Source organism: Elgaria multicarinata, chromosome 10 (genome assembly GCF_023053635.1).
Source record: "Elgaria multicarinata webbii isolate HBS135686 ecotype San Diego chromosome 10, rElgMul1.1.pri, whole genome shotgun sequence".
NCBI lineage: Eukaryota > Metazoa > Chordata > Lepidosauria > Squamata > Anguidae > Elgaria > Elgaria multicarinata.
In genome coordinates this window covers 26,543,341-26,556,351 of record NC_086180.1, presented here as the reverse complement: position 1 = coordinate 26,556,351, position 13,011 = coordinate 26,543,341, and the positions used below count along the sequence as shown (strand labels likewise).

Genomic DNA, 13,011 nt, shown 5'->3' with positions numbered 1-13,011 from the left:
TGGGAGCTGCTTTCTGGGATCTCAGTCAGATTTTTTCCAGCCCTATCTGGAGATGCTGGGGTTTAACCTGGGACCTTCTGCCTTCAAAGCATGCACTCTACCACTCAGCCATGGACCCTCCTGTGGACCAATGGACCACAAAGGACCAATGGACTGATATGGTAAAAGACAGTTGCATGTTCCTTATTTATTTCATTTTCACATTCATATCCCATTTCCTTCATGGAGCTCTGGGTTTTGTACATCGATGGGGATTATCTTTCACGGCAACCTGATTGTAAGCTGTAAGAGTGACTGGCCCAATGTACACCACCCACGTAGGGAGCTTCATGGCCCATGTTGGGGCATGATCATAGATCTGTCAGTCTCAAACCACCAACTTAACCACTACACCACACTGGTTAGTGTGTGCTAGAGCAGGAGTGGGCAACTTTTATCACCCTGAGAGCTACATGTAGGGTTGGGTGGTCAGCTGAAGGCTGCACACCCCCACACCCATATATATCATGTTCGAGATCAATGGGAGGAAGGAAAGGCTTTCACCTTGACCTCCTTGCAGTGAAATTGAGTAGGATTGCCAGGATGGGGCTGGGTTGAAGACTCCCCCACATCCCAGCATACTGCTCATGATCATGGTTGGGTGTGAAGAGGTTCTAACCTCACCCCCATCTGAGTGACATTCTGTTTGTTGGGCTGGGGTCAGGGAGTTGGGAGGCTTTGATCTCGAAGAATCCCAAAGGAAGGACCACTAGGATGAGGTCAGGTTGCAGTGGAATAGTTGTGATCTTCCATGGACTTTCCATTTACTTCATAATGTCTGTCACATATTTTTTTTTAAAAAGGAGTGTATGCACTTATATTCCTCATCTTGTAATCTCAGATACAAGATGCCAATACATAAATAGAATGCAATTAGCATCCTGTAACCAGACAAGCTGAAAAGGAAATTGTTTGAAGCTTTGTCACAGCAATACAGAAGCGAAGAAACTCATAGTTAAGATGAATAACTGTGTTTTAGCACTGATGATCTTTCCAATCATAGATTCTGAAGGAAACCATTAGTTGTAGCTGAGCCTCCCAATAGCCAGCAGCCATGACCTTCTGTAACATTATGCTCCTCCTGCAATCTCTAGTATAATTGCCTAAACCATATGTGGGCTTCTTCTTTTTTTTAACCAGGTTGCTGGAGATAAGAAATATAGGAGCTTAGTTCCCTTTCTAAGGCAACCCATCAATAGTACACATAACTTGGTTGTTATAGTTATTTGTTGCTAATGCCCTTAGCATGTTATTTATTATTTCATTTGCATCATAGATTTTAAGTCTATTTAATGGTCATCCTTTAATTCATGAGATCAATGGGTTGCTTGGTTCAGATTTGCCCTACCTCTCCTCTCATTTACATGGTGGGAAACTTGCTCTCATGTATGTTGACTGTAGCTTTACCGTTTAATATCATGGCACATGAGAGCATAAGAACAGCCATGTTGGATCAGACTAAGGTCCATCTAGTCCATCATTCTGTTCACACAGTGGCCAACCAATTGCCTGTGAGAAACCCATTGGGACATGAGTGCAATTGCATGCTCTTGTACTGGGTGAACACTTGCAGACTGCCTCTGGTACTTGAGGTAGCATATAGCCATCAGGACTGGTAGCCATTGATAGTCTTATTCTCCCTGAATTTGTCTACACCACATTTTAAAGCCATTGCAATTGTTGTCCATTGCTCTCTCATGTGGTAGCAAATTCCATAGTTTAACTATGAGCTGGGAAATAGAGGGAAGTATATTAAAATACAGCTAATTATTTCTTCATCTTTGTAAACCGCCCAGAGAGCTTTGGTTATGGGGCGTTATATAAATGTAAAATAATAATAATAATAATAATAATAATAATAATAATAATAATAATAATTTCATGAAGGACTACACAAGGGACAAGATTCCACTCATCCAGGATACCTTGTGGACCACTTTGTCCCACACACGTTCCTTTAGATCTTCATTAACTTCAGCCTTCCAAGCCTGGTGCCCTTGCTGTCTGGGGATGATGGGAGTTGTAGTTTAACATATCTGGACTGCTCCAGGTTAGGAAAGGCTGCCCGACTCTGTGTCCCTCCTTCTCACTGTTGAAGATTAAGTAAGCAAGTGAATATGCAGGATAGGCCTTTTGGGTGGGCAATGCATTGAACCCATGCTCTGGAATTCACCTGGATTCCAAGGAGGTTCATCTGGGCCACTCCTGGCTTTTTGATACTGTGTAAATGGTTTGTTTGTTTCAGAGGTCATTTGGGGTGTAGTAGAAGAACAGTTTGTCTGTTATTCTCCTGCTTGTTTCTGCTGGATTTATTTGATCTCTCTGCTGTGGTAGTTATTTTTTTATGATTGCTTTTATTGTACTGGGTTAGGAACATAGCAAGCTGCCATATATTGAGTCAGGTGTTTGTATGTATACCTGACATTCTTTTTTGCTAGCCATTTTGGATGCTTACTTCAAACAGAAAGCTGGAATAGAAAATAAAATGTAAAAATCTTGTGCTTTCATCCCCCCATCTCTGTAGGTGAACAGTCATAACTTATTTACCTTATATATGGGGTTGGATCCAACACTAAGTTAGTCAAACTTCGTCCCCACTGAAATCAATGGGACCTAATTCCTTATTCACTTTTCCCATTGATTCCAATGGGAACTAAATTCACCTAACTTAGTCTCTGTCTAGCCCTTACAGTGCAATCCTCCACACTTCTGCTCAGATTCAGCTCAGTTGGGAATTACTCCCTAGTTAGTGTGTTTATAGGACTGCAGCCTTAGCTTATTTCCCATTTATTTAAAGTAGATTCTGGGTGGGCAACAAAAGTAAAATAATAATAATAATAATAATAATAATAATAATAATAATAATAATAATCTGCAAAACAGAGCAAGGTCACTTATTTCAATGGAATTCCCTCCCCAACTCTTTCTTGATTTAACTATGAGATTCAAAGGCCAATCCAATTACAACAGTTCCAAAGTTTGCTCAGCAGGCTTGGACAAAATTTTCAGGGGGAGAAAGTTAATCTAGGGATGAGTGATTGTTCTCCCTCTCACCTTGAGTGTGATCTGGGCTTTAGCACCTGAAAAGCCCACCCAGGTCTCCTATTTCTCTTTCATCAAGGCAACCTTCCCTCACCAGAAGCTTACTTTGAGAAGGGGAAAGGTGGGGTGGCAGAATATTCTCTGGCCAGGAGACTGGGAACCCTGACAGAGACAGATGTGATATGTTGCATCTGAATCATACATAATTTTAGATTAAAAGTTTGATAAGTTTTGTTTGTTTGTTTTTAAAAGAAGTATAGCAAGCTCAACTTCAATCCTAGGCAGTTTTAAATTTCAGTACATAACTTCAGTTCAGGTTTCTACAGCCAAATGCTTAAAGTGAGGTATAGCTCTTCATTCTATGCAGCTGTCTGTTTTATTGTACAGCAATTCAAATAACTGCAGATGCATTTGCACCACTGCCTTCAGAAACAATAAAGGAAAAACTAACCTGAACTTGGCAAATTGAATTTACAGTTATATACAAAAATGCTAATACTGGGGGACCATTTTTATTAAGTTAGGAGGAAAGGTGGGGGTGGGGTGGAGAGAGAGACTCCTTTAGTTCCTATTTGAAATACAATACTTTCCCAGTGTTTGTAGCATTTTATAATTTGAACACCGAATGCCAAGGGATTGCTTCATGGGGTAAGTCCGCATTCAGTAATGAGAATTTTCCTTAGATTCATTTTAGCTTGCTTCACCCTTGGCTACAATTCTTGTTTCTGTTCTTCTCAAACATCCACACTCCTTTATAGAAAGGAGGCAAATATGCTGCTGCTGTTTAGAAAGCCATAAAATCACTACAATCTTCTCCATACTTTGCTCAGCTCCATGGCAGCAGGTTATTTTCCAATCTAGATAGTGTTAGAGGTGTGTGTGTGTGTGTGTGTGTGTATGTGTGCAGTTTCTCACGTTCATTTTTGCTCAGCAGAACTACTACTATAACTTCAGCTGTTTTCCCTTTTTCTTTTGAAAGGTCAGCTCTAAGTAAATCTATTTAACAAGAAGCAAAAATCAAGCTACCGTTGAAATAGCCCATAGTGCAACCAGTGTATTTCCTTCAAATAGAGATTTGGGGCACATCTACACCATACGGTGTAGAGGGAGGGAGGGATGATCCCGGACTTACATGCTTCCAAGATTGTTGCAGGGTGTCTAGACGCAGCGCACAACGTCCTGGGAGGAAGAGGACATCATGCCCACCATTTAGTTTTGTTTGTTTTTATCGGAAAAGAGTGCAGGAGCGCTCCACCGAAAAAGTAAGGTGATTTTTTTTAATTCCCGCTCCCCCACCCCTACCTACTCACAAGGAGCCAGGACGAAAACAGGATGCCCAGCTACACGTCCCATGTTCTTGGGATCATCCCGGGATCACGGGAAAAGTTGGGATAGAAGGGTAGGGCGATATCCAAGGGAAAGGGAAGGATTATCCCTCCCTGCCCCTGGCATCCACTGAGCATCATGTGGACACACAGGGATAATCCTGGGACGATCCCCGGGATATCACCCCATCTAGCTATGCCTTCGGTTTCAGTTTGGGAAAGATTAAGGCCTAGATCAGTGTTAATTATTCTGCCAGGGAGGCAAATACCACACCCAGAACTGCCATGATGAGGAGATTCCCTCATTCTCTGACAGAGTAGAATGGTGGCCCAGATTGTTATGGAGCAAGGTGGAGAATGCTGGTATGTAGTGAGACATCCTGAACTTCAACAGAAGACAGGAATAGATGGTTTCTAGATCTCATCCAACCCTATGGGTTTCTACATATAGAACAGGGCTTGGGAACATTTGGCTCTTCAGAAGTTGTTGGACTATAATCTTCATCAGACCTGACCATTGGCTATACTGGCTAGGGCTTCTGGGAGTTGAAGTCCAACAACATTTCTGGATTGCCCTGCTACTTGATGGACACTGTCACTCTCTGGGCCTTGGCCTGCTGAAACCTTCTTTGCCTCCTGGTCAGAAGGAAAGTCAAGACCAGGCCTAGGCAGAACCTATCTGCCAACCCCGTATTTCACATGTCTATCTGCCTCAAGAGAATGTAGTGCCCTGATGAAATAGGAGAGGGCACAGCTCTGGTGCAGCCAGCTCTGGTTACTAAAGAAGTGTTGGTGCATTCCTGCCACTCACAGAACTGAATAGCATACAATTAATGTTCTATGCAGGACTATGCAAATGCACTTCCATGCATTATTTATACTGAGCCCTGCAGTAGTGTGAAAAAAGTAAATGCTACCTCCTTTGGTAAACTAGCAAGAGCACTGCTCATACAAGAAAAGATGCATTATTTAGTACATGATTCTAAGTATATACACTTATTTGTGTACTGTCAGGAGACGGCATGAATGGGGTTTAGCTCTATAGATAATAGACTGGAGTTTAGTACTATGTTGCCTTTCAGTCAGCTCCCATCCTGCATATCATCTGTGCTGATGAGGAAGCACCGGGTAGTGTGAGGACCCTGGTGTGAAAGGGGCAGGTTCCTCAGGCATATCTGGGTGGGGATATTCTCTCTAGGGGTCTCAGATTGCACAGCACGGGCACTCTAAGAAGCAAAATGCCCTGGGCCATCCCTGAGATCCAATCAACTATTCCTCAAGAACAAGTAATTTGCCTGAATGAAATTGCATCTAAATCTACTGGAACTATAGATGTGAAGTGGCTATATAATACTAAAAGGGAATGCACACTTTAGCTTTGTTTGAATTGTGCTGAGAATTGTGTGCCTTTGATTAAGGAAAACAAAATGCATGCCCTTGAGAAAGGGAGGTGGGTACGGAAGAGTCAGAAAACTTCTTAGCATTTCTTAATTTAAGAGTAAAAGATCAAAGAAATAATAGATAGATAGATAGATAGATAGATAGACAGATAGATAGATAGATAGATAGATATGTAAGAACCCTTCAGTCTGTGTGGATGGTATTGGTTGCCGGTTGGGTACTTGTACCATGGAATGGTAGCTTCAGTTGCATAGATGCCATGTGCCTATTCCAGCAAACAGACAAATCTGGCATTTAGCTTCACCACTGACAGCCATCCAGCTCCAAGCTAGTGGTAAAGCTGGAAGAAACCACAGCATAAGATGAAATACCATATGCACATTGTCTAAGGGAGCAATCCTATGGCCCATTAACCACTGCCTAGAGGGCCATAGGATTCTTTGATTTCTGGGAACTGAGGTCAGAATCAGGGCTCTGACCTTGGAGCTCCAAACCTGCTCTGCCTACCCCCTCATAACTGGTGCAGTTCTTGCTGCGCTGACTAGGACTACATCTCCATGCTTGGAAGTGGAGAGTGGAGAGGGTGCAAAGATTGTGGTCACAGGGGAGGGGAGGAGACCACAGAAGCTGCTTTACACAGTTTCCTATTGGGTCTCTGGGCTCCTTCCCTCCACCTTGCCAAAGCTGTGCCTAGAGGGACAAAATCACCCTTCTAGGCAAAATGCAGGGTGGCTGGAGTACTGAGGAGAGGATCCCCTCCATGCTCCAGCCACCCTGCATTGGATAGTTGGCAGTGAGTTAATCAACTGGGAGTGTATGTGTGTATGTGATGCTGAGGAATGAATCAGAATCCTGAAAGATCCCTTCAAGAGGCAATTTAGTATATGAAGTGCATGTGGAACTCATTACTTCTCAATATGATAAGAGATTTTGATTATCATATTGGAGTAGGGGGGCAGATAGAAACATAGGATACTGCTCAGACCATTGGTCCACCTAGCTCAGTATTGATTACCCTGACTGACAGCAGCTCTGTTGGGTTTCAGATAGGAGTCTTTCCCAGACTTACCTGGAGATGCTAGGGACTGAACTGGTGGAGGCTGGTGGCTGTAATGTCAGTGAGGCAGTGGTATCTGCACCTTGGATTGCTACTTTAGAGTTCTGACTGAAACCTGGAGTGGATTCACCACCCCACTGACATTGGAACCAGACCCTCCACCACACTGAACCTGGAACCTCCTGTGCGTAAACATATGCCCTACCACTGAGCCATGGCTCACCATGAAAGATAAACAAATAAAGCTATTTTGACTTCCAAATCCAGCCTACAGGCCAATACTTGGCCGTTCCTGACTAGAAACGAAAGCAAGGATGTATTGGCAGGATCTACATTACTGTTTTGAAATGGTTTATAATAGTATTGACAACTGTTGGGGCCCAGGACACACTCCATACAGTTTTCAAACTATTTTCAAAGGGTCATATCCTGCTTGGTGTAGATCTGGCCCTAGTTCTTGTCCTGCTGAAAGTTTGCTTCATTTACAACTTTCGAAGGTGACACATCCTTCCTCATCTTGCACAGATCTTGTCTGATCCTTTCCTTCAAAATGGCCCTTCAGATATGCTACTGGGTGAAAAAACTGAAGCTAGAAGTAGAGGTGAAATGTTATTTTTTTATAAAATGCTCCCTCCCTGGTCAGTTTGTATTGTATTTACCCCTATGATCTACAGTTTTCAGAAGGTGTGAGCCTCAAAGGCATGTGGCCTTTAATAAATAACAGAGACAAAGGATTGCCCATAAGTAACTAAGGCAGTAACAATGAAAAAGCACTTTTTTTAAAAAAAAAAGAATAAGAAAAAGTTGGTAGTGGAAAATCCAGCTGAATAAACATTTTATGCATGTACCTAGCCAATTGTCTAACAAAGGAACGATGGAAGATCCTTGGATTAGATTCAACACGGTCTATTTGGCCAGCTTGCAAATTCCAGAATCTTGCACAATCTAACAGAGTGGAAGACAATTCCAAATATTCATTAGCTCAGATTAGATTCTAATACATTGTGGAAAGACCCAAAATCTACAGTTGGACAATATATCCTTATTAGGACCAAACAAAATGCCAAAAGATTGTGCAAGCTTTTGAGTTCCCCAGAACTCTTCATGAGACTGGGTGGTACAAAGAGTGCCATGGGTGGGGGGAGGACGGAAAAGTCCTAAAATTTCAAGGCCAGCTGTTGTGGCCATGAAGTCTTCAATTTAAACCCTGTCTTGAAATGGAGATTTGTAGACTGAATGAATTTGTCACTAGTAGGTCTTGCAGGTATCAAATTACACCTAACAATGTATTCTGGGACAAAGATCCATAGTTGATTTCCTAAGACTTGGAATATAACCATTTCTATGATTAAGGCTAGATCTACACTACTGCTTTGTTTTAGTATTGAAGTGCACTGATAACTGTTGGGGCACAATCCACATTCCATATGCCACTTTCATAGTGTTATTTCCTGCTTTTTATTCCATATTCATATATATTTTTTAAAAATGTATACATTAGAAAAAATACAGACAAAAATGCAGATGAATTTTCACGCAAGCTTTAAAAGGAGGTCAGACAGGCTCCAACCTTGTACTCCTTTCGGCGCCTCCTGAAAACATCTTTATTCCAAGAAGCCTTTCTTTAACATGCAGCCTTGGATTTCTGTGTTGTTGTTGTTTTGCTTCTTTTTAAATTTTGTTTTAACTGTTTTATTCTGTTTTTATTTTCATTTTACCTTGTACACCGCTCCGAATTTTTTTCAATGAGGAGTGGTATATAAATATTCTAAATAAATAAATAAATAAATAAAAGGGAATTTTAAAATTTGAGATGAACTGAATTTAACATTGGAAAAAAATCCTGAAAGTTCAGAACAAACCAAACTTAAGTTTGAAAATATTAGAAACCGAAATTGAAATTGACAGATTCATCCATCCTTTGTTCTTATGTGTAGTACCCTGTTTTAAAGCATAAAATACTTCAATAAGTATGGTCTTCAACTGGTCCAGACCTGAGACCCACCTCAGACTCTCAACCTGAAACATGGAACCAACTTTCATTTTTCTCCATGCTCAATGTGGCAGCAGCAGCTTTGCCGTGACCCATTTGAACTGATCTCATGACCCACTTTTGATCTCGTGACCCACCTGTTGAAGACCACTGGTATAGATCATACAATGTTCTCAGAAACTGTTTATGATAGACCAGCTTCTTCAACCTGCATTGGATAACTCCTTCTATCTCCAGTCATGCTGGCTGGGGATGGTGGGAGTTGTACTCTAACACCTCTGGAGGCCACCAATTGGAGGAAAGCTACAATAGTCTATGCCTGTTCGTTCATGGTTTTTGTGTGATCATCTGAAGCCTCATTTTCCTTCCAGGCTCCAGCAACCCCTTCTAGGGAAGCAACAGCAGCTGTACTCTGCAACTATACTCTATTTAAAAAATTACAGTTAAAATCAAAGATACACAAATCATATGAAAGATGTCAAGGGCTTGTATCAGGATGAATTACACCCTGCCTCATGTTTGCAGAATAAAGGCAGCATATCTCAGCATGAAATAACACACTGGAACATCACGAACCTAGCAGCATCCTACATTTCCAGACATATTTAATTTTGCTAACTTATCACACAGATAAAATGTAAACCCTTCTTTCTCTTCCTCCTCCTTTTGCTGCCACAAGATCATTCTTGTGAGTTGTGCGGGGTGTGTGTGATTCCAATGAGGATTTCACTCTCTCTTTTTTAACCACCCTCGCAGTGGGTGCGTGTAGAATTTCAGGATGAGAACAAGCAGGGAAAGGAAACCTCTCTTCTCCTGAAGCACCACAGTCCTGACGTGAATGGGGTCTGTTTGCACTAGCAGGAGAGTAGGGGAGATAGTCATGTGTAGCTCAATGATGCGTGATTAAAGGAACATTTCATTTGTCCCTAAGAGGGAGAGTTGGATCATGTCCATTTGTACTTGCTAGCTCTGTTATGCCAGAACAGGGGGTACCAAACCCTTTTTTTGCTTGCAGCAGCAGTCTTTCAGCTTGGCTCTTTCAGCTCAGTCTTTCAGCAGCAGTCTTTCAATTTGGCAGCAGTTCCTAAATGCACAGGAGGCTACGCATCATACGAGGGCTCCTGGGTATTCCAGGAAGTATTGCCAGGCTGAAACCCTCCGTATGAAGAGCCCCATGATGCTACAATTGCGTGAGGCATGCCTTAGAGTAGAAGAACAAGGAAAGAAGACTTCTTGACTACCTTCTGATAAATGGAATCCCTTCCCCCACCTTCAATGAGAAAAGGCGATGAAATTCTGCCAGTTCCTGTGAAATAGTCAGGGAAAAAAATACTTTTTTTTTTTTTTTTTTTTTTTTGCAGAGAGGGAGAAATTTCACAAAAATAGGGGGCAGGGTTCAGAACACCATTACTTATTGATATAGTTGGGTGTAATGGTCGGATATAATGCCTAAGGGGTTGTCTGAAAAAGCCTATACATGTGCAAAACTATGCAAGTTTTGGCTTTGCTGATAGGCAAGTAGGGAGCCTGCATATTTAAGGATTAGTTGATATGCAGGTAGGCTACTTCAAACATTCCACTAAACAGGTACAGAGACAGGAGTGAGCCCAGCAGGTATGAATGAGCATGAACCTTCACCCTCTTCTATGTGCATTCAAATGACTGAACAATGGGTACAATGCATTTGCCTGGTAAGTTCCCTTTAGGGTTTGTTTTCATGCTGAGAATTCTCTCTCTGCCATAAAATCCTTTTTAGCGTGGAATCATGCAAGCCAGCTCCTCATTTCTGGAAGAATGGTGCTGTGTCTTGAATTACAAAATTCAAAACACCGGGGGTGGGATCCAGAGAACAGATGGTGCTTCTGCTCCTGTAAAGGAGTATCCCTCTCTCACACAAACATCCCAGCTGTAGCACCAGAGGGTCCTATTCTGGGACATTTTGCCCATCTTGGACTAGGGATGTACAGAATGTGTAAAATCTGTTCCATCTGTGTTTCATGGATTATCAGGTGCCTTTCATTCCACTGCCGGCTCAATGGCACAATCGGTTTTTTTTTCTAATGTCCCGAATTCGTGCAAATTTGCACATGCGAAAATGTGCAAATACCCCCAAAATGTATAACACACACCCCAATTTGCATTTCCATGCTTTAGCCTATGGAGGAAATGCACATTCTCAGCCAGTGGTTTTATTTTTTATTTTATGTCTTCCATAATTAACAGATAAATAATCTGACGGAGAACAGAATTTCAGCCTGGTCTTGTAACAAAGAAAAAACACACAAAAATTGTCTAATGGTGCAGTCCTATGCATGTTTAGAAAGAAAAAAACCCCTACAACTCCCAAGCATGCACAGGATTGTGCTCTAAACCACAATCATGGTAGCAACATATGCAATCCCCACCCCTCTCCAATAGATTCTGACATCAACTCCTGGAAAAATTTCAGCGAGATTAGAAATCAAAGCTGTGTTTATTGTAATTATTATAACACCATGTTATGGGGGCTACCTGCACTGTTGAGCAAAGAGAGTTATAAATATAAAGTGGTTTAAATATAGAACATGTATCTTCTTGCCTGTGTAGATAATGAGTGCAGCATATCTTCCTTTATGTTCCCAGTGCTGTTAGCTCTGAGAATGTAAGTACTGAATGTAACTGTTTAAGGCAACATTTTAAAAGCATTTTGCTGTCTGTATGCAATTGTTTAAAGTGAATGTTTTTCCCCCCTGTTAATAATTACATGAATGAACAAAGCAAAATTGCAGTCATGATTTCATGAAATTGTAATGGTCAAGAGGAAATATGTGTGTTAGTGGTGTTTTTGACCTCAACTAATCCCTCTGAGATGGCTGAGGGTACTGCCTATATTATTCTTTCTGTTATGCATGTCACCATTGTTCTGTAGTCTCCCAGGCTGCCTGGACTTCCTAATCTGAAAAGACCCTATGGGAGGAATAAAATTCCATGATGACTACCCCTGATCAGGAGGTGCAGGAAGCCAAGGAGGCTATAGGCTGTCAGAGAAGGGAATGTATGATGAAAGGCAGGACACATGGACACCCACCACCAGCAATCTCATAAGTAAGGTAAGCACAAGAACCCTGAACCAAACCCATGAGGATTTCTCTGAAATTTCTTCTTTGAATTTCTTTTCGAAAGCAATTTCTTTTCAATCAAATTGAATGAGAATAGTTGAAATTTTCATAGGAGAAATGTTTGGCACAGCACTAATCTTTGCAGACAACATAGCGCAAACATGTATGATTCTTTACTGGTTTGTAAAAAAAAATATATGTTTGTTTTTTTTACTAGTTTGTAAAGAACACAAACTTCACTAGTTTGGGCCTTAGTAGAGCGTAGTAGAGAGTGTTCATTATGAAAAGGATGAGATGGTATAAAGTATATCAGACAAAATGAGTAAGGTGGAGTAACATAAAATAAAAGAAGAGACAGTGCATAATAGATGGGCAGCATCAGTTATTAAACAATAAGTATGGTTGTGCCAGATTTCTTGACTGCAATGACCATTGATGAAAGCCCTTTTTTGGCTCTAGGCATGCCCCCTTTCTCACACAGCCCTGATAGCTCAACCAACACCTGATATGGAGCCGTATCACAATACACAATACAGACGTATTGTATTGTACACAATACAGCCGTTGTGTACCCATTTTAGAGCCTGGCCCTATCTGGCACATATTCATACAATTCAGCAAGGTTGCAAGTTCCACCCAGAAAGAAAAAATTCCCACCTTTAGGATTTAAAAATGCAGAAATCTGTGCTGAAGGCTTGAGTTTTATTTTCCCTGGCAAGTTAGAAAGTGACACATTTTATAGGGGATGTCAGGCTGCTTCCCACATCCTTGTCCTCCCTTTTTGTGTGTGTCTTCCAATAATGTTTGGTTAGAAAAATAATAATTCTCAGATAGGTTTTTGATGAAGCAATGTAGAAACCAAACCCAATCAAATTTTAAAAAATCATTGTGATTGGATGAATTGGAGCAAAGCTGGGGAAATGATGGTGCCATTCTTCTAGAAAACATTACCAGGGAGACATGTGTGGGGAGGGGGTCATGGGTCAGTGGTGGCCACACAACCTTTATAACATGTACTTTGGCTCTAAGCCAACAGAATCTCACATGCATGTGTGT

At 41.4% G+C, this 13,011-nt stretch overlaps 1 protein-coding gene across 1 annotated transcript in view; it reads right to left on the bottom strand.

Annotated features, from left to right (window-relative positions):
- The window catches only part of BANK1 (B cell scaffold protein with ankyrin repeats 1), a 220,885-nt gene that overhangs the window by 60,426 nt on the left and 147,448 nt on the right, over positions 1-13,011 (bottom strand). The window lies entirely within an intron of this gene.